The sequence below is a fragment of the Triticum urartu genome, chromosome 2A (genome assembly GCF_056163025.1).
Source record: "Triticum urartu cultivar PI428250 chromosome 2A, HENAU_Tu73, whole genome shotgun sequence".
Classification (NCBI taxonomy): domain Eukaryota; kingdom Viridiplantae; phylum Streptophyta; class Magnoliopsida; order Poales; family Poaceae; genus Triticum; species Triticum urartu.
Window position 1 is genome coordinate 722152861 of NC_141874.1, and position 22234 is coordinate 722175094.

The following is a 22234-nucleotide window of genomic DNA, read 5'->3' on the forward strand; positions in this document are numbered from 1 at the left end:
GATCCGACCGATCCTAGCATCGAAGGTACGGCACCTCCGTGATCTGCACACGTTTAGCTCGGTGACGTCCCACGAACTCTAGATCCAGCTGAATGTCGAGGGAGAGTTTCTTCAGCACGACGGCGTGATGACGGTGATGATGAAGCTACGGGAACAGGGTTTCGCCTAAGCACCTCTATGATATGACCGAGGTGGATTATGGTGGAGGGGGCCATCGCACACGGTTAAGACAATGATCAACTTGTGTGTCTATGGGGTGCCCCCTCCCCTGTATATACAGGAGTGGAGGAGGGGGAGGGCCGGCCCTCTATGGCGCGCCCTAGGGGAGTCCTACTCCCACCAGGAGTAGGATTCCCCCCTTCCAAGTAGTAGGAGTAGGAAAGAAGGAAGGAAAGAGGGGCCGCCCCACCCAATTCGGATTGGGCTAGGGGGAGCGCCTCCCACATTTTTCCTTCCTCCCCTCTATTCCACTAAGGCCCAATAAGGCCCATATACTCCCCGGGGGGTTCCGGTAACCTCCCGGTACTCCGGAAAATGCGTGAACTCATCTGGAACCATTCCGATGTCCAAACATAGGCTTCCAATATATCGATCTTTATGTCTCAACCATTTCGAGACTCCTCGTCATGTCCGTGATCAAATCCGGGACTCCGAACTACCTTCGGTACATCAAAACACATAAACTCATAATATCGATCGTCACTGAACGTTAAGCGTGCGGACCCTACAGGTTTGAGAACTATGTAGACATGACTGAGACTCATCTCCGGTCAATAAACAATAGCGGAACCTGGATGCTCATATTGGTTCCTACATATTCTACGAAGATCTTTATCGGTCAAACCGCACAACAACATACGTTGTTCCCTTTTTCATCGGTATGTTACTTGCCCGAGATTCGATCGTCGGTATCTCAATACCTAGTTCAATCTCGTTACCGGCAAGTCTCTTTACTCGTTCCGTAATGCACCATCCCGAAACTAACTCATTAGTTACATTGCTTGCAAGGCTTATAGTGATGTGCATTACAGAGAGGGCCCAGAGATACCTCTCCAATACTCGGAGTGACAAATCCTAATCTCGATCTATGCCAACTCAACAAACACAATCGGAGACACCTGTAGAGCATCTTTATAGTCACCTAGTTACGTCGTGATGTTTGATAGCACACTAAGTGTTCCTCCGATATTCGGGAGTTGCATGATCTCATAGTCATAGGAACATGTATAAGTTATGGAGAAAGCAATAGCAACAAACTAAACGATCATCATGCTAAGCTAACGGATGAGTCAAGTCAATCACATCATTCTCTAATGATGTGATCCCGTTAATCAAGTGACAACTCTTGTCTATGGTCAGGAAACATAACCATCATTGATTCAACGAGCTAGTCAAGTAGAGGCATACTAGTGACACTCTATTTTTCTATGCATTCACACATGTACTAAGTTTCCGGTTAATACAATTCTAGCATGAATAGTAAACATTTATCATGATATAAGGAAATATAAATAACAACTTTATTATTGCCTCTAGGGCATATTTCCTTCAGTCTCCCACTTGCACTAGAGTCAATAATCTAGATTACATTGTAATGATTCTAACACCCATAGAGTCTTGGTGCTGATCATGTTTTGCTTGTGAGAGAGGCTTAGTCAACGGGTCTGGAACATTCATATCCGTATGTATTTTGAAAATCTCTATGTCTCCCTCTTTGACTTGATCGCGGATGGAATTGAAACGTCTCTTGATGTGCTTGGTTCTCTTGTGAAATCTGGATTCCTTTGCCAAGGCAATTGCACCAGTATTGTCACAAAAGATTTTCATTGGACCCGATGCACTAGGTATGACAGCTAGATCAGATATGAACTCCTTCATCCAGACCCCTTCATTTGCTGCTTCCGAAGCAGCTATGTGCTCCGCTTCACACGTAGATCCCGCCACGACGCTCTGCTTGGAACTGCACCAACTAGCAACTCCACCATTTAATAAAAATATGTATCCGGTTTGTGATTTAGAGTCATCAGGATCAGTGTCAAAGCTTGCATCGACGTAACGGTTTATGAAGAGCTCTTTGTCACCTCCATAAATGAGAAACATATCCTTAGTCCTTTTCAGGTATTTCAGGATGTTCTTGACCGCTGTCCAGTGATCCACTCCTTGATTACTTTGGTACCTCCCTGCTAAACTAATAGCAAGGCACACATCAGGTCTGGTAAACAACATTGCGTACGTGATAGAACCTATGGCTGAAGCATAGGGAATGACTTTTATTTTCTCTCTATCTTCTACAGTGGTCGGGCATTGAGTCTGACTCAAATTAACACCATGTAACACAGGCAAGAACCCTTTCTTTGCTTGATCCATTTTGAACTTGTTCAAAACTTTATCAAGGTATGTGCTTTGTGAAAGTCCAATTAAGCGTCTTGATCTATCTCTATAGATCTTGATGCCCAATATATAGGCAGCTTCACCGAGGTCTTTCATTGAAAAATTCTTATTCAAGTATCCTTTTATGCTATTCAGAAATTCAGTATCATTTCCCTTCAACAATATGTCATCTACATATAATATTATAAATGCCAAAGAGCTCGCACTCACTTTCTTGTAAATACATGCTTCTCCAAAAGTCTGTATAAACCATATGCTTTGATCACACTATCAAAGCGTATATTCCAACTCCGAGAGGCTTGCACCAGTCCATAAATGGATCACTGGAGCTTGCACACTTTGTTAGCACCTTTTGGATCGACAAAACCTTCTGGTTGCATCATATACAACTCTTATTTAAGATATCCATTAAAGAATGCAGTTTTGACATCCATTTGCCAAATTTCATAATCATAAAATGCAGCAATTTCTAACATGATTCGGACGGACTTAAGCATCGCTACGGGTGAGAAGATCTCATCGTAGTCAACTCCTTGAACTTGTCGAAAACCTTTTGCAACAAGTCGAGCTTTGTAGACAGTAACATTACCGCCAGCATCAGTCTTCTTCTTGAAGATCCATTTATTCTCTATGGCCTGCCGGTCATCAGGCAAGTCAACCAAAGTCCACACTTTGTTCTCATACATGGATCCCATCTCAGATTTCATGGCCTCAAGCCATTTTGCGGAATCTGGGCTCATCATCGCTTCCTCATAGTTCGTAGGTTTGTCATGGTCAAGTAACATGACCTCCAGAATAGGATTACCGTACCACTCTGGTGCGGATCTTACTCTGATTGAACTACGAGTGTTGGTGTCAAAACCGAAGGATCTTGGGTAGGGGGTCCCGAACTGTGCGTCTAGGCGGATGGTAACAGGAGGCAGGGGACACGATGTTTACCCAGGTTCGGGCCCTCTTGATGGAGCTAATACCCTACGCCCCGCTTGATTGTTCTTGATAATATGAGTAGTACAAGAGTTGATCTACCACGAGATCGAAGAGGCTAAACCCTAGAAGCTAGCCTATGGTATGATTGTTGTTGTTGGTCCTACGGACTAAACCCCCCGGTTTATATAGACATCGAAGGGGGCTAGGGTTACACAGAGTCGGTTACAAGGAAGGAGATCTACATGTCCGTACTGCCAAGCTTGCCTTCCACGCCAAGGAGAGTCCCATCCGGACATGGGACGAAGTCTTCAATCTTGTATCTTCATAGTCCAACAATCCGGCCAAAGGATATAGTCCGGCTGTCCGGATACCCCCTAAAAAGAATTCTTGGAACGGGTCCCTGCTGCATGTCTGCGCCTGTGTCTCCGTTGTGCCGTATCCTGGACGGGTGTAGCACGATGGTCATCTGTAAAAGAGAGGAACTTAGTGGAAAAGTTGTCGTGCAAAAGGTAGGTTATACTAAATAAACCATGTACAGTTCAGGATGAGTAAAGTTGAGCCTAATTGTCACTTGTTCACACGCTTTGAGCCCCTCGTATTGTTGTAGGGGTATAGCCATCAAACCTGTATCAATTATATATAGCTACACCGGACTCGTCTAACCATGTCCGTGGTCTTAACAACCTGTCAGATGCTCTAGTTGGTGAGGCCGTCTAGTGTGCGGCTGCCAAGGCAGCCGCACGGTCTTCCGCGCGCAAGGAGCGCTCAATATTTCCATTTACTGTAATGATGCCATGTGGACCGGGCATATTAAGCATGAGAGAAGCGTAATGCGGTATTGTGTTAAAGCGAGCAAAAGCTTCGCGTCCCAGTAGTGCTTGATAGCCACTTTGGAACTGAGCGATGTGGAAGGTTAAATTTTCGCTGCGGAAGTTATCGGGAAAACCAAATATAAGCTCTAGTAGCAGGGAGCCCGTACAATGGGCTTTTGGGCCTGGAGTTACTCCTTTAAAGGTAGTATTGCTATGGCTGATTTTTGTTGGGTCTATCCCCATTTTGCGGACTGTGTCCTGATATATCAGGTTTAAACTACTACCGCCGTCCATCAGGACTCGTGTGAAGTGGTATCCGTAAATTATCGGGTCTAACACCAAGGCAGCCCATCCTGCATGCCGGATACTTGCCGAGTAATCCCGATGGTCAAAGCTGATCAGTTTGGACGACCAGTGGCAGAACTCCGCGGTGATAGGCCCTGGGGCATGTGTTTCTAGGAGTGCCGCTTTGTTTCTCCCCTTCATCACGTGTAACACATTTACTATTTTGACTTTTGGTGGGAATTTCTTCTGTTCCCCAGTGCTTTGCTTGCGAGGCTCATCCTCGTCTTCACTTGGTGTATCCCGCCCCTTGTGTTCGGCGTTGAGTTTGCCGGACTGCTTGAAGACCCAACATTCTCTATGGGTATGATTTGCAGGTTTATCGGGGGTTCTGTGGATCTGACATAGTTTGTCCAGAATCTTGTTCAGGCTGGATAGTTCGTCTCTGTTGCCTTTGGAGGGCAGCTTTTGCTGACCTGGCCAAGAGCTTCTGAATCCGGTGTTTACCGCCATGCTCTTCGGGTTGTCTTCTTTATTCCGGCGCTTGTTTTTGCTGCGTTGTGGCTTCCCGTTTCCATCCCTGACTTACGGATGTACTTGGGTCGCTGGTGCTACATCGGGCTAACCAGCTGTCCTCGCCCGCGCAAAAGCGGGTGATGAGGCTTGTTAATGCTACCATTGTTCTCGGCTTTTCTTGGCCGAGGTGTCTGGCAAGCCATTCGTCTCGAACGTTGTGCTTGAAAGCTGCTAAGGCTTCGGCGTCCGGACAGTTGACTATTTGGTTCTTTTTAGTGAGAAACTGTTCCAAAGCTTTCAGGCTAGCTCTCCGGGCTGTTGAGTTATATGACTTAAATCGTCTGCATCCGGTGGTCGGACATAGGTCCCTTGAAAATTTGCCCGAAAAGCGTCCTCGAGCTCTTCCCAGCTTCCAATGGAGTTTTCGAGGAGGCTTTTAAGCCAGTGCCGAGCTGGCCCTTTGAGCTTGAGGGGTAAGTACTTGATGGCGTGGAGATTGTCTCCTCGAGCCATGTGGATATGGAGGATGTAGTCCTCAATCCAAACCCCAGGGTCTGTCGTTCCGTTGTATGTCTCTATGTTTACGGGTTTGAATCCCTCTGGAAATTCATGGTCCAGCACCTCATCGGTGAAACATAGGGGGTGTGCGGTACCCCTATATTTGGGTGTACCATGGTGTTCGGATTTTTGTTGTGTTGCATTGCGTGCTGGAGCGCGCTTGCTTGGCCAGTGATGGATCTGGTTGCGCCGTCCTTTTGATGCGAGCCCTCACGTGGATTGCGTACTGGCTTGTGTGCGGCATCGTTTTCCGCTCTATGTTGGCCACGAGGTCGTCTATCCGACTGGATGGCTGTTTTGTTTTTTGATTGCGGGGGATCTAAGGCCTCCTCATCAAATTCAGGTAGCAGCTTTCACTTCAGGTAGCTCTTTGTCTGGTGACTACCGCCGTACTTTGCTGCAGTGTTGAGTACTTCACTCCATCTAATTCTGAGTGTGTCTTGTGCAGCCCTGAGCCTTTGCTTCTGCTTTTTCAGACTCCTCGCAGTGGCGACAAGACTGTCCGGTGTGGCGTCATCCGGACTGTTATCTTCGCCGGAGACGGGTTGTTCAGTTTGATTCTCCGTGTTGCCGTGGTCGGACGGTGGTTCAATGCCGTGTTTATCGTCCGCTGGCTCACCTTGCTCTATTGCTGGGTCTATATGATCATTGTTTCTGCCGAGGCGGGATTTGGAGCGGCGCTTATGCCGCTGCTTTGACTGCTTCTCGAGGGAACGATCCTTCGCTGCGTCCTTGCGTTCCTCGTCGTCGTTTTCTTTGGGTGTGTCCACCATGTATACATCATATGATGAAGTGGGCATCCAGTGCCCTGTGGGCAGTGGCTCCTGTTCGTCTCCTGCATCGTCGTCCATACTGTCGATGTCTTCGGAGTCGAAGGAGAGCATGTCGGTCAAATCGTTGACAATGGCTACTAAGTGGGTGGTGGGTGGGCGGCGAATTTCTTCGTCGTCCGCATCCCTATCTGGCCGGCCATAGTTCGGCCAGGACTCTCCTGACAAGGAGAGAGACGTTAATGAGTTCAGTATGTCGCCAAAGGGCGAGTGCTGAAAGATATCCGTGGAGGTGAACTCCATGATCGGCGTCCAGTTGGATTCGATAGGCACGGGCGCATGCGGTTCGGAGTCCGTGGCCGGGGAAGAATCCGACAGTTCGGCGTCACGGCTCCCGTGAAGGGTAAGGTCGATACTCGGCTCGATCGCCGCTGAGAATGCGGCCTCCGTGGCGGCGGGGTCTATCCACCCGTCCATGGATAGTGCACTTGGCTCCGAATTGAGGGTCAGAGCGGTTGCCGGTGCGATCTCCCGGACACTGTCCGATGGTAGAGCTAAATCATGCTCATCATGACCGTGCGGTGCACTCGGTAGGGGCTCTAATTCGTCGAAGATCAGGTCTCCACGGATGTCGTCCGTGTGGTTTATGCTTCCAGACCTGACCTGGTGGTCAGGGGCGCAACTCTCGATCTGCTCCAGATGGCCAAGCGAGTTGGCTCGTAGTGCGGGTTCGCCGAATACAAGGATCTGTCTGGGTAGAATAGTCTCACCATGGACTGCATCGCTATCGATGATTGAAGGGGCCATCCAGCCTAACAATGACGACACAGAGGAACTCTCAATGAAAGCACCAATGTCGGTGTCAAAATCGGCGGATCTCGGGTAGGGGGTCCCGAACTGTGCGTCTAGGCGGATGGTAACAGGAGGCAGGGGACACGATGTTTACCAAGGTTCGGGCCCTCTTGATGGAGGTAATACCCTACGTCCTGCTTGATTGTTCTTGATAACATGAGTAGTACAAGAGTTGATCTACCACGAGATCGAAGAGGCTAAACCCTAGAAGCTATCCTATGGTATGATTGTTGTTGTTGGTCCTACGGACTAGACCCTCCCGTTTATATAGACACCGGAGGGGGATAGGGTTACACAGAGTCGGTTACAAGGAAGGAGATCTACATATCCGTACTGCCAAGCTTGCCTTCCACGCCAAGGAGAGTTCCATCCGGACACGGGACGAAGTCTTCAATCTTGTATCTTCATAGTCCAACAATCCGGGCAAAGGATATAGTCCGGCTGTCCGGATACCCCCTAATCCAGGAGTCCCTCAACGAGGTTTGGTAGTAACTTGATCAGAAGTTTCATGATCATCATCATTAGCTTCCTCACTTACTGGTGTAGGTATCACTGGAACTGATTTCAGTGATGAACTACTTTCCAATAAGGGAGAAGGTACAATTACATCGTCAAGTTCTACTTTCCTCCCACTCACTTCTTTCGAGAGAAACTCCTTCTCTAGAAAGGATCCATTCTTAGCAATGAATATCTTGCCTTAAGATCTGTGATAGAAGTTGTACCCAACAGTCTCCTTTGGGTATCCTATGAAGAGACCACTACAAGAAATATGTCAACTTATGACCTTCTGTCAGTGACCCTGGAAGAATTGGTCCTAAATGTATGACCATTTTAGACCAATTGGTCAAAAGCTGTTCGGGGGGCTCCAAACCCTAAACCATTGCGACCATTTTGGTCAAAAAGGTCGTAATTTCCTTACACGAAATGGTCATAAAGCAGAGAGCACTAGTCCGCTACTTTATTTCTAGCTGATCATGACCAATATAGATGGTCATAACCTTGTCAATTGTGGTGGATTGGTATGACTTGGCGCCACCTCATCAGTTTTGCCTATGTGTCATGTCCATGTGTCAATTTTTGCCCTAGGTTGTGAAGCAACCTATATTTCTGTCATTCCGAAAATTCCCAAAAAAATCTCATAAATTCTTTGGGTCATATCTTCGTCAAATATGTAAAAATACTTCCTTGCCTAGTTCAAAAATAATTCAACAATATTCATTTTCCTATTCTGTTCACAACATCACTTTATGAAGGAAGTTCTATTTATATATTCTTGATTGCCCTAAGAATTCTTGGGCACTCTTTCCTATCCAAATCATTACCGCATGACAAAATTCAGCTCCATTTGCCAGGCAAATCTTGCTCGGCAAATTTCCAAAGTTTTTGTCCACCTAGAAGCATTGTGAAGGAAGTACCTTTTTTATATATCCAAATGACATGAAATTTATACAGTTCCTTCACATGCCCAAATTATCACCCTCCTCCAAATTGCAGCTAAGGCAAATTATCTATGTGAGCCCAGGTTCAATTTATATTTTATGGCCAGATTGGCACGTTGCAAAGCAAGTGTTATCTAGACCCCTCCTATTAACCTCAAACTATTTGGGCACTCTTACATACCCAAATCATTGCCACATGATAATATTCAGCTCCATTTTCCTAGTAAATCTTTCTCAGGAAATTTCCAAAGTTTCTATGTCGAGAGAAGCTTTGTGAAGTAAGTACTATCTAGGCTTACCCAAATGATCTGAAAATCTACCAAGGCATAACCATACCTATGTAACTTACCTACACCAAATTTGAGCTCATTTCATTCATCCAATTTCTCTCACTAGTTTTCCCAAGTTTCTGTCCATAGAAGAGCATTGTGAAGGAAGTACCACTTTGGCATGTCCAAATTGTATCAATTTTCTACGGTGCTTTCCAATGCCCAAATAATCATCCTCCACCAAATTTCAGCTCAATCCATTCATTATTTTGAGACCAGCATCAACATTCATATTTCTGTCCAGTGTGGTACTTTGCAAAGCAAGTACCACCTAGGATCCTCCTTTTGATGTGGAAATTTGCGAAGACATTCTTCTTAGTATATGATCATCCTCAGCAAAAACTCACGCCCAGAACACATGGCAACACCACGGTCACGCGGTGACCACGCATCGGGCATGCGAGTTTACGCGCTCTAGAGTTGGGGGCCTTGGCCACCGCCCAAACCTCGACGTATCGCCATCAAACCATGTATTTATGATTAAATAGGTACTTATGTAACTATAAATGAATTTTGGAAAAAATAAATAGTAAACTATGAGGCAGCTGCAGTTCAAATTTGACCCGCTTCCTGCTGAATCAGCGGGAATTTGTCTTTTTCAACAGAGGTGGATCAAAACTTTTAACGCCCAACAATTTTGTCAACTGTGCATTAAATATGGCCTAGTATTTTATAAAAATGATTTGGTCCAATTTTGCAACAATTATTTGGGAGGTCCTTCACAAAAAAACCTCCTTTTGGGCACTGGAAAAATGGAAAATGGTTTTTTCGTCCAAAGAAAATGAAAACTTCCTTAGGCAACATTGTTTGCCATTCCAATATACACCCTTGTGCACAATATGGGATTGAACAAATTATGCCATGAATGTGGCCATAAGATTGATCATTTGGCTTGAAAGCCATTGATATCCACACGTGAAAGCTCGATTTTGAGAACACTTTTTTAAAATAATTGCCATATTACAAGTTTGTTATTTTTCCTGGGAACTTGGCCACATATAATGACACAATGCGAAGGTTTCCCAATTTTTTGTTTTTTTTGAAATTTTTATGCCCGTTTCAAAATGCGGTCAAAATGGCGGGAATGACCATTCCTAGCTAGTGGTTGAATCTTGAATTTTTTTTTGGTGTTTCTCTGATTAAATAGGTACTTATGTACCTAGAAATGATTTTTGGAAAAAATAAATAGCAAACTATGAGGCAACTGCAGTTCAAATTTGACCCGCTTCCAACTGAATCGATGGAAATTTGTGTTTTTCACGAGAGGTGGATCAAAACCTTTTACACCCAACCATTTTGTCAATTGTGCATTAAATATGTCCTAGTATTTTATAAAATTGATTTCGTCCAATTTTGCAACAATTATTTGGGAGGTCCTTCACAAAAAACCTCCTTTTGGGCACTCGAAAAATGAAAAATTGATTTTTCGTACAAAGAAAATGAAAACTCCCTTACGCAACATTGTTTGCCATTCCAATATGCACCCTTGTGCACACTATGAGATCATTTGAACAAACTATGCCATGAATGTGGCCATAAGATTGATCATTTGGCTTGAAAACCCTAAATCTTCACGCGTGATAGGTCATTTCCAAGAACACTTTTTTAAAATAATTGCCATATTATAAGTTTATTATTTTTCCTGGAAACCTGGTCACATATAATGACACAATGCAAAGGTTTCCCAATTTTTTAATTTTTTTAATTTTTTATGCCCGTTTCAAAATGCGGTCAAAACCGCGGGCATGACCGTTCCTAGCCAGTGGTTGAATCTTGGAATTTTTTTGGTGTTTCTATGATTAAATAGATACTTATGTACCTAGAAATGATTTTTGGAAAAAATAAAGAGCAAACTTTGAGGCAGCTGCAGTTCAAATTTGACCCGCTTCCAACTAAATCAGCAGGAATTTGTCTTTTTCACCAGAGGTGGATCAAAACTTTTGACACCCAACCATTTGGTCAATTTTGAATCAAATATGGCCTAGTATTTTAGAAAAATGTTTTGGTCCAATTTTGCAACAAATATATGGTAGATCCTTCACAAAACGAACTCAATTCGGGCACTCGGAAAATGGAAAATGGATTTTCCATGCAAAGAAAATGAAAACTTCCTTAGGCAACATTGTTTGCCATTCCAATATGCACCCTTGTGCACAATATGAGATCATTTGAACAGACTATGCCACGAATGTGGCCATAAGATTGATCATTTGGCTTGAAAGCCATTGATCTCCACACGTGATAGCTCGTTTATGAGAACTTCTTTTAAAATAATTGCCATATTACAAGTTTGTTATTTTTCCTGGGAACTTGGCCACATATAATGACACAATGCGAAGGTTTCCCAATTTTTTGATTTTTTTGAAATTTTTATGCCCGTTTCAAAATGCTATCAAATCGACGGGAATGACCGTTCCTAGCTAGTGGCTGAATCTTGGATTTTTTTGGTGTTTCTCTGATTAAATAGGTACTTATATACCTAGAAATGACTTTTGGAAAAAATAAATAGCAAACTATGAGGCAGCTGCAGTTCAAATTTGACCCGCTTCCAGCTGAATCGGTGGAAATTTGTCTTTTTCACGAGAGGTGGATCGAAAATTTTGACACCCAACCATTTTGTTATTCGTGCACTATACATGGCCTACTATTTTATAAAAATGATTTGGTCCAATATTGCAACAAATATATGGTAGGTCCTTCACAAAAAAACTCATTTTGGGCACTTGAAAAATAGAAAATGAATTTTTAGTCAACTACAACCAATTTTTTAGTTAACTGTGACCAATTTAGATGGTCATGACATGGTATGCGTGTATTGCATTTTGATTGGTCCGTGGGTGTTTCACGCGGATCGTGGATGGATCACCGTCGGATGCTCCTGGATCCAACAGCTGTCCTCACCCAAAGCCCACCTAAGCCGAAACCCTAGATCTCATGAGTCCTCTGCACATTTTCCATCCACCCCCCGCCGCCTCCTTTCTTTCTCCCCTCACTCTATTCTCCTTCCTTTCTCCCCTCCCCTGCGCCACCCGCCCCTCACCTTGTTCGAGACCGCCGGAGACCCCCACCTTCTCCTCTACCCCACCACTGCTGGCGCCCCCCACCTTTTGATTCTTTCCCAAGCACCGAAAACCTAGCCCGCGGCGCAGCCATGGCGACCGAGCTCTGGATCCGCGGGCTAGAGGTGCAGCACCGGATCCGGTCCAGGGCGCAGCCATCATGCAGCACCACCACCAGCTGGACCAGTGGCTCGCCGGCGGCGTGGGTGGGGTGCTTCGCCAGACAAAGTATGCCCCCTGCCTCCCCGTGCCCGACCGCTCGCTCTGCCTCAACCTCGCCGTCTCATAGGACCTGCGCGGCTGCCTCCAGGGCCGCGTCTTCGCGCTCGAGGAGGACCTCCACGCCGCCGCCCAATGCATCGACCTCCTCAGGGTCAGTCCGCCCCTCTTCCCCCTCCCCCGTCCATTTTGCTGTGGTGGTTACTCGCGCACTATACCTGTTCGCCAGAATGCCTGATGGATCGGAATGGCCCCGTGCCGTGCGTGCAAAACAAGTCGGCGATGATCGCGGAGGGGATCTGGCGCTGCGTGGAGGAGAAGGAGGTCGTGGCGGCTGCGCGCGACCATCTCGCCGCCCAGCCAGGCTTGAGAAGGAGTGCGGCCTCTATGAGCGCGACCTCAAGCGCGCCATGGAGTCATGCGAAGAGCTCGCCTGGGAGAGCAACGACCTACGCAAGCGCCTCAGGGACGCCCCCGATGTCAGTAACATCACCACACCCCGTATCCCTTTCCTCGCTCATATTATCAGTCGATTTCATGCTTGATGGCTCCTGTTATCCACTGATTGCTACATTCTGGATATGATTTACTGTCTGCTCTTGTGTGCTCTGCCATTGGGAAAGGAAAATTAGTTAGTTGTGTCAGTTGATGACTAATTATATCTTCCACGGATTTTAATCACTTGATGCATATTCAGTTTGACTAGTTGGTCTTGTTACATTGTTTGTTTTTGGTCTGTCAACTGTAGTAGAGCTCCATCACCTTCAATCAGGTGATTTGGTGTTGGATCAACTGTAGAGCTCCATCACCATCATTGAACACTCTGCTTGCTTGCATGATACTCCTATATGCTACTGCGGTGGCTGCTTTGTATAATTACTAGTGGAGTGCTGTTTAACCAACCTGGTCCTCCAACATTCATCTTACTCACGCGCAACTTACTGAACAAGTGCAAGCGCCGCAGAGGGACAAGAAGATACTCAAGACCAACCTAAAAAAAGCAGAGGAGGTAACATGTTATCTCACTCTTGTACTTGCAACACCTATGTTCTGTACCTGCAACTTATCACCCTCTCAGTGAACATTGCTTCATGCAGCACTAATGTAGTCTTGACAGTTTGAAGTTTCTTTTGCATGTTTAATTTAAGGTTAAGTTATTCGAGGAGAAAAGAGCTGTTGACGAATCCAACAAGACGCTACTGTGCTTACTGCAGAAGGAGCAGAAACATCGGTCCGAAAGGAAGCACTCCGCTGGCAATTCCACCAAGGTAAAAGCACCAACCAACCCAACCATAAAAGCTCAAGTGTTTACTGATTTAATTTAATCTGGTACACACACAGCACAGGCAGTACAACTGTTAGTTGAAACCTGAATTACCCTACTGTCTGGCTACCTTGACTACATTAACAATGTCATTCTTGGTGCTGCAGCAGAAGCGCAAGTCATCGAGCCTGAAGGACACGAGCCCGGTCGGCCTAGCCATCGATTTCAACAACACAGACGCATGCAGCCAAACTCCCCAGACTGTAGGGTGCACAAGAAGTGAACCCAGCCAGTTGTCCTGACATTCTCTTCTAGGTAGCTTGAACTGAAGTGAACTGAACAATCCACCCTTATGCATCTGGGCTGCTTGCCTCATCTGACTAACTTGCTGGGTTAATTTGGTTGGTTCTTGTTGGTAGAACCTCGGTCATGTAGCCTGCATTTTCCATTTTCCTCTTCTTGTTGGTAGCTGCCTGTGTCTATCATGATACTTCCATGAGAAAAATTAGGAGTGTTACCTTGGTAACGCCACACATCCCGTCTCCTTTCCCCCCTGCAATCTAGTCTAGTTTAAAATATACATTTCTTTGTCTGCTCTTGTGAGCTCTTCCCATTAGGAAACTTGGCTAGCTGCCCATATCATTTGATGAACTATACTATTATCCACTGCTTTTAATCAGCTGATGATGCATATTAAGTTTGGCTGATTTTGTTACATACATACATACATGACTTTGTTTTGGTCTGGCAGCTCAACTGTGATGCCATTGCTGCTGCTCTGTAAAACTTCTGTATGTTCAGAGCATGCATCCTAATTGTCAATCTTGAGAATGCACTTTTGTATGTTTTTGATGTCAAACACTTATGCATGACTAATTGTTAAGTTGATACAATTTCTTTAGTAGACAAGCTTGGAAACTTAGACTACAGACTGTTAAACTGTTACTGATTTAGACTATAGAATTTTTAATCTTAGACTATTGGTTTATCTATGTCTCATATCATGGATTTGACCTATACCATGCATTACACATGTGTTGATACAATCATATAGCTTATCTGATCAAACAATCTGTTCATGTTATCTTTACCTGCTGCTCTTATACCTTACCAAAACAAAAATAATTCTAACTGGGAGTAGTTTTTTTGTTCAGATTCTGTATTTATTACTACTGACATATTGTCATGATTTACTTTTTGTACTGAATAGATCTTTTTGATATTCACAGGTTTTAGCGATCAGCCGCAGCTCTTTCATCAAAGGTGCATGGTGCAACTGAGGACAAGCACTTCATGTCCAACCAAGGTGCATGGTGCTTGCAATTGACGAACAGGAGGTCTATGAAATTTGAAGTTCAAAGCCGGATAGCCCTACTCAGCAAAGAGTCGTCTCTTTTGTTTGACTGTAATAGACTGTAAATATTGTTATATTGTAATAGTAGGCATATTTGGGTTGTAATAGACTATGTACAGATTGTAGTAGACTTAGTTAGTGTTATTTGATGAACTACATTTGTACTATTCCGTTTGAAATATTGATTATGTATGTGATTTGAAAATGTGTGCAATGGAAACCTGACTTGTGGGACCCACTTATGAGAATAATCTGAGCAATTTTGAATTTTCTGTCAAGTGGGCCTAATGTGTGAGAAGATGACAAATGGGACCAGCCCGAAAATATAATGGCCCAAACAAAGTTAAAAGGCCCCGACCCAGAAATAAATAAAAGGCTGAAATGGGCTTGGCCTATGTAACTGGCAGGAAAAAAATACATTAAAAAGGCCGAATTGTTGGGCTAGGCCCATGTAGAAAATCGAATTGGACCGGGATAAATCTTCTGCCAGATCAGATTGCCACGCTGGATGCCTATGTGGCCTGGGGAGGTTGCTAGTGACCAAAACGCCACAGTAGACGTATTTTGGTCATAAACGTCTACGACCATTCCAGAAGAAAGGTCGCTATAGTCAGTTTATGACCGCCAACTTTTGACCTTATGTTTTTGGTCACAAATTGAAAACAGTGACCATTTAGTGACGAATAGTGCTGGTCACAAGTTGACATATTTCTTGTAGTTCACATTTCTCCGATTTGGGTCCGAGCTTATCAGGTTACAGCTTTTTCACATAAGCATCGCAGCCCCAAACTTTAAGAAATAACAACTTGGGTTTCTTTCCAAACCACAGTTCGTAAGGTGTCGTCTCAACGGATTTTGATGGTGCCCTACTTAACGTGAATGCAGCCGTCTCTAAAGCATAACCCCAAAACGATAGCGGTAAATCAGTGAGAGACATCATAGATCGCACCATATCTAACAAAGTGTGGTTACGACGTTCGGACACACCATTATGTTGTGGTGTTCCAGGTGGAGTGAGTTGCAAAACTATTCCGCATTGTTTCAAATGAAGTCCAAACTCATAGCTCAAATATTCACCTCCACGATTAGATCGTAGAAACTAGATTTTCTTGTTACGATGATTTTCCACTTCACTATGAAATTCTTTGAACTTCTCAAATGTTCCAGACTTATGTTTCATTAAGTAGATATACCCATGTGTAACACCCCGGATGTAACTTTCCCAATTTGTACTCCAACTCTTGCCGTTTCTGGCGTTAAGTTATTTTATTTCCTCGGGTTCGGGTCTTTGTCTCCGTGTGTTGTTGTCGTTGTCATGCATCTCATATCATGTCATCATGTGCATTGCATTTGCATACGTGTTCATCTCATGCATTCGAGCATTTTCCCCGTTGTCCGTTTTGCATTCCGGCGCTTCATTCTCCTCCGGTGGTCATTTCTAGATTTCTTTCGTGTGTGGGGATTAAATATTTCCGGATTGGACCGAGACTTGCCAAGCGGCCTTGGTTTACTACCGGTAAACCGCCCGTCAAGTTTCGTACCATTTGGACTTCGTTTGATATTCCAACGGTTAACCGAGGGACCGAAAAGGCCTCGTGTGTGTTGCAGCCCAACACCCCTACAATTTGGCCCAAAACCCACCAAACTCTGATCCATCATCTAGAGCGTTCGATCACGATCGCGTGGCTGAAAACCGCACCTCATTTGGACTCTCCTAGCTCCCTCTATGCCTATTTAAACACCCCCCCGATTTTCGGATCTCCTCCTACCTCCGAAACACTAGAAATCGTCCCCGCGCCGCGTCGGACGAAAACCTGCAGATGGACATTGTCCGGCCCGCCTCTCCGCCGCCACGTGGCGCCCCGGGATTCGTCCGCCCGGGCGCGCCCACATCGCCCGCCGCCGCCACTCCCGCCGGCCCGCCAGGCCCGGAGCGGGCCCTCCTCCTCCGCCGCTCGGGCCAGAGCGCCGCGCCGCCACCCGCCTCGTCTTCCCCCGCGCGCCGCTCGCCGCCTCCGCACCACCACCGTGCCGGCGCCGCGCCGCCGCCGCGCGCCATCGCCGCCCGGAGCTCCTCGCCGGCCTCGCCGCCTCCGCCCGCCGGCGCCACCACCTGCCGCCGCCATCGCGCCCTGCGCCGCCGCCCCCGGCCACCGGCGTCCGTGCCCGCCGGCCGCCGCCGTCCGGCCTCCCCCTCGTCGCCGGCAACCTCCTCCTCTCCGGCAGCTACAGTTCCTCGCCGGAGTTCCTCGATTTCCGTGCGCGAGATCTAGATCCAAAAAACCCTAGAGGTTGATTTTTTGTCTAAGTCCCGAAATTCTCAGTCCAAGTGCTCATGTTCGCGGCTCTGTAACTTTGCATCCGTACCTCCGATTCATGCATATAGCATATCAAAATGTTCATCTCAGAGAGTACATCATTTCATTCCATTGCATCATTTTCATTGGAGCTCATCTTGATGCCCGAAATGCTGTTAGAAGAGGGCTACTTGAGTAAATTGTCAGATCTGCTACTCCGTTTAGCACTTTTGTCATTTTTGCCATGATTATTGTGTGCATGCTATGCCCATGAGTTCTACATGTGTTTTGTTAAGGGTTTTGTCATATTTCCAAAGGTGCAACCCATGTATTTTTGTGATGAGTGTGGTGACTTGTGCAAGCTTGCAAAGTGGTGCACTTGGTAATTCTGTTTTCAGGGACTTAGTAATTTCACTAAGTCCTGCAGCTGTTTATCTCATGTTGTCATATGTTCATGTTGTTTCCTAGTGATCCGTGCCTCTTTTGAGGATGATCAGTAAGGATGTTTTATTAATCTTGTAGTGCTCTATCCATACATGTCTTTGTTTGCAATTACGGAGCAACCTAGCTTGAGTCAATCGAGCTCTACTTTAACTACTTTGTGAATCTGGGCAGATTGTCAACTTGTTTGCAATTTTGCCGGTGATGTTGTAGTTGATCCGTGGATGCTATGCTATTGTTCTTGCCATGTCTAGCTTGCATTTTGTTCCTTCTTGATGGGTGTAGGCTTATCTTGTCATGACGTGCACCGTAGTGAGTGCATCGAGCTCGTAAACATGCCTACTTGAGATCTGTTTCAGCATGTGTCAGTTTTTCACTAAGTCTGAAAACTGATTATGTTTTTGCTATGTTCACATGCTTGCAATTGTATTTTCTGATCCCTTTTGGCTCAAGGTCACTAAGGGACTTTTGTTAAGCTCTTTTAGTAGCTCCATGCCAGGCTTTACTTTGCCATGTTCAGGTCCTATAGCAGGTAGTTTTGTTGCTCCGAAGAGGGCTACCTGATCTGACATTCCAGACAAGTGTTAATTTCACTAAGTCTGAGATCTGTTTGCCATTTGCATTTTTACCATGCTTGTTTGAACCTGTTAATGGATGAATTGGCTGTAGCTCAGTGCTAGACTTTTGTTAAGCATCTTGTGTGCATCCCTGCCATGTATTTTTTTGTCATGTTTGGTTGCTGTAGCATGTTCATCTCATTGCATTTAGATGCCTACTTGCTGTAAATCGCAGACCGGTGTCATTTTTGAATCGCTTGCCATTTCCAAACCGTAACTCCGATTCCGGCGTTCTTTATATCGTTTTCAAGCGATTTCATCTCATCTTTGCAGTGGCATACTTGGAATTCCAGGTTGAGGCCAGGTTCATGCATTTCCTGTCATATCTTGCATTTTGCATCCCGCATCGCATCCCGCATAGCATATCATCTTTGCATCGTGTTGTTTGAGTTTGCACGTGGTTGATTTTATCCTTGTTGCTTGTTTGTCTTGTTTGGGTAGAGCCGGGAGACGAGCTCGCTAACGAGGAGCCCGTTGAGTTTGCTTTCGAGGATCCAGTCAACTCTGACAACTTTGTAGGCAAGATGATCATACCCTCGAAATCACTACTATCTTTGCTATGCTAGTTTCCTCGCTCTTTTGCTATGCCAATGCTACGATGCCTACCACTTGCTTGCAAGCCTCCCAAATTGCCATGTCAAACCTCTAACCCACCATGTCCTAGCAAACCGTTCATTGGCTATGTTACCGCTTTGCTCAGCCCCTCTTATAGCGTTGCTAGTTGCAGGTGAAGATTGGAGGCCGTTCCTTGTTGGAACATTTATTTACTTGTTGGGATATCATTATATTACTTTGTTATCTTAATGCATCTATATACTTGGTAAAGGGTGGAAGGCTCGGCCTCTCGCCTAGTGTTTTGTTCCACTCTTGCCGCCCTAGTTTCCGTCATATCGGTGTTATGTTCCCGGATTTTGCATTCCTTACGTGGTTGGGTTATAATGGGAACCCCTTGACAGTCCGCCTTGAATAAAACTTCTCCAGCAATGCCCAACCTTGGTTTTACCATTTGCTACCTAGCCTTTTCCCTTGGGTTTCGCGGACTCAAGGGTCATATTATTTTTAACCCCCCCGGGCCAGTGCTCCTCTGAGTGTTGGTCCAACCTAGAGCACCGTGCGGGGCCGTCCCTTGGCAACTTGGGTTATGTTGGCTCCCATACGCTTAGCTTATCCGGTGTGCCCTGAGAACGAGATATGTGCAGCTCCTATCGGGATTTGTCAGCACAGCGGGCGGTGTTGCTGGACTTGTTTTACCATTGTCGGAGTTGTCTTGAGTAACCGAGATACCGAGTCTGATCGGAACGTCTTGGGAGGAGGTCTATTCCTTCGTTGACCGTGAGAGCTTGTCATGGGCTAAGTTGGGACCCCCCTGCAGGGATTGAACTTTCGAAAGCCGTGCCCGCGATTATGGGAAGATGGGAATTTGTTAATGTCCGGTTGTAGATAAATTGAACCTTAATTAATTAAAATGAATCAACTGAGTGTGTTACCGTGATGGCCTCTTCTCGGCGGAGTCCGGGAAGTGGACACGGTGTTGGAGTAATGTTTGCGCAGGTTGCTCGCTAGTTTCTCGCTCGCGCTTTGCCTCCTCTTCTCGCTCTCTTTTGCGAATAAGTTAGCCACCATACTTGCTAGTCGCTTGCTGCAACTCCACTCATATTTTACCTTGCCTTACCTATAAGCTTAAATATTCTTGATCGCGTGGGTGCGAGATTGCTGAGTCCCTGTGGCTCACAGATTACTATTACACCAGATGCAGGGCCTGATGATTCCGCTCCAGGAGATGCGTATGAGCTCAAGTGGGAGTTCGACGAAGACTCTCAACGTTACTATGTTTCCTTTCCCAATGATCAGTAGTGGTGCCCAGTTGGGGGTGAACGGGACCGTGTCGCTTGTTGGGTTCTCTTTTATTTTGGCGCCATAGTCGGGCCATGAGTGTTTGGATGTTGTAATGTTATTTATGTACTTGATTGACGTGGCGAGTGTAAGCCAACTATGTTATCTCCCCTTTTATTATCATATTACATGGGATGTTGTGAAGATTGCCTAACTTGCGACATATGCCTTCAATGCGATTATGTCTCTAAGTCGTGCCTCGACACGTGGGAGCTATAGTCGCATCGAGGGTGTTACAAGTTGGTAATCAGAGCCTTCCCCGACCTTAGGATCCCCGTTGCTTGATCGTTTTTAGCGGCCGAGTTGTGTCTAGAAAAAAAATGTTTTGAGTCATTAGGAATTATATATCGGAGAGATTAGGAATTCTTTTACTTCCCAGTCTCCTCATCGCTCTGGTAAGGCATCCTGACGTAGAGTTTTGACTATTCTCTTCTCAAATTTCACTAAATTTTTTTAGGATCACGCGAGTATCTTGGAATCGTTCCGATGGTTTTATGATGAGAACATTGTCTTGGTGCCTCCTGTCAGGGGTTTAGTGGAAGTGTCCCGGGGAGTTGAACTCTGAGGTGTTGTCATCATAATTTTATCGTTGCAGTTCTGGAATACCTGAGTTTAGTACGCCAACATCGAAAATCTCTTTTATGCAGTTCGTTGGTGAGATAACCTCGACGCCACCCAGTACTGGGGCGGGAGTTCGGGAGTATCGCCATAACTTGTATAACGGATGCTTTTCGAAGGTTGAGGTAGATGGTTTCCGAAGGTTTCTTGGTTATGTGTTGAAGGATGGATACAGCTGGATGTAGGAATTGCTAGTTTGGGTGAGATATTATGCTACCCCTGTAACCCCAACACCCGATTGCATAACCAGAAAGGTTCGGGAGTTCCATAGGTGGGAATTCTAGTAGCTCTAGTTCTTCTTCCACGGATATTGGTTTGAGATTGGGATTTCTTATCGATTATTCGTTCCTGATCCGTACCTTGTTGATTTATTTCTCTACCTTAATTCTACGTGGCTTCTCAATTTATGGATATGTGACCATTTCAAGAGGAATGCATTCGTTCATTTTGTTTGGATGTGAAGACTATATGTTGCAATTTTCATTCCGTTGGATTCAGCTTCAATATTTATCTGTCAATGTGCTAATGGTGGTCAACCTCTTCAGGATGGCTCCTCCAACGCGCACGACTCCAAATCCTGATCCGCCACCACCTCCCCCTCCTCCGGAGGCATGGCAAGCTGTGATGGCCGCAACCAATGCAAACACACAGTTGATCATGCAAATTCTTCAAGAGCGCAATCAAGGCAACCAAGGGAATCAAGGCAGCAATCAGAATCACTTTGCTTCACTCAATCAGTTCCTTGCTAATGGGCCAAAGACTTTCAGCAATTGTGTTGAGGCAACCGATGCTGACGATTGGCTTGTGGATCTGTGCAAGCATTTCGAGTGCAGTAACGTCAGGCCTGAGGACTTTGTTAAGTTCACTTCCTTCCAGCTCAAAGATCAAGCTGCAGAATGGTTCCAGCAGTACAAGGACTCCAGAGGTGGACGTGTTATCACTTGGGATGATCTCCGTCGAGATTTCAGGGCTCATCATATTCCCCAGAGCGTGGTTTAAAGCAAGCGTGAGGAATTCCACAATCTGAAGCAAGGCTCTTTGTCTGTCTATGACTACAACAAGTTGTTCCAGAAGCTCACCCGCTTTGCCAAGCAGGACGTCCCTGATGAGAAGAGCATGATATATCAGTTCAGGGGTGGTCTCAGAGAAGATATTCAGCTCGCTCTTGTCCTCTTTGAGCCCTTGAGATACGATGAGTTCTACAACATGGCACTGAAGCAAGAGGATGCTCAGTTGAGGTGTGATGCTTCCAAGAAGCGAGTCAGAGATGTTACTCCTTCTTCCTCTACTCAAGTGGCCAAGCAGCAGAAGTTTTGGCTTCCTCCTCCTCCGTTCCGTCAGCCGTATCAGCAGAAGAGCAAAGGTGGCAGTGGTTCTTCCCACCCACCCAACCCTGGCTTTCAGAACAAGACTTTGTCTCAAGCTCCAAGATCGAGTGCTCCGTATCACCGTCCGCTTTTAGAGGTCACGTGCAACAAGTGCCAACAGAAGGGTCACTATGCCAACAAGTGTTTCAACCAGAGGCATCTTCCTCCTCCTCCTCCTGTCAGATCGGCAAGTACAGCTGTGGTCAAGCATAATCCCAAGCACGCCAAG

General features: G+C 45.7%; 1 pseudogene; it reads left to right on the forward strand.

Moving 5' to 3' along the window:
• Nucleotides 1–12095: 12095 nt before the first annotated feature.
• On the forward strand, nucleotides 12096–14698 carry LOC125538153 (uncharacterized; annotated as a pseudogene).
• The last annotated feature ends 7536 nt before the right edge of the window (nucleotides 14699–22234 follow it).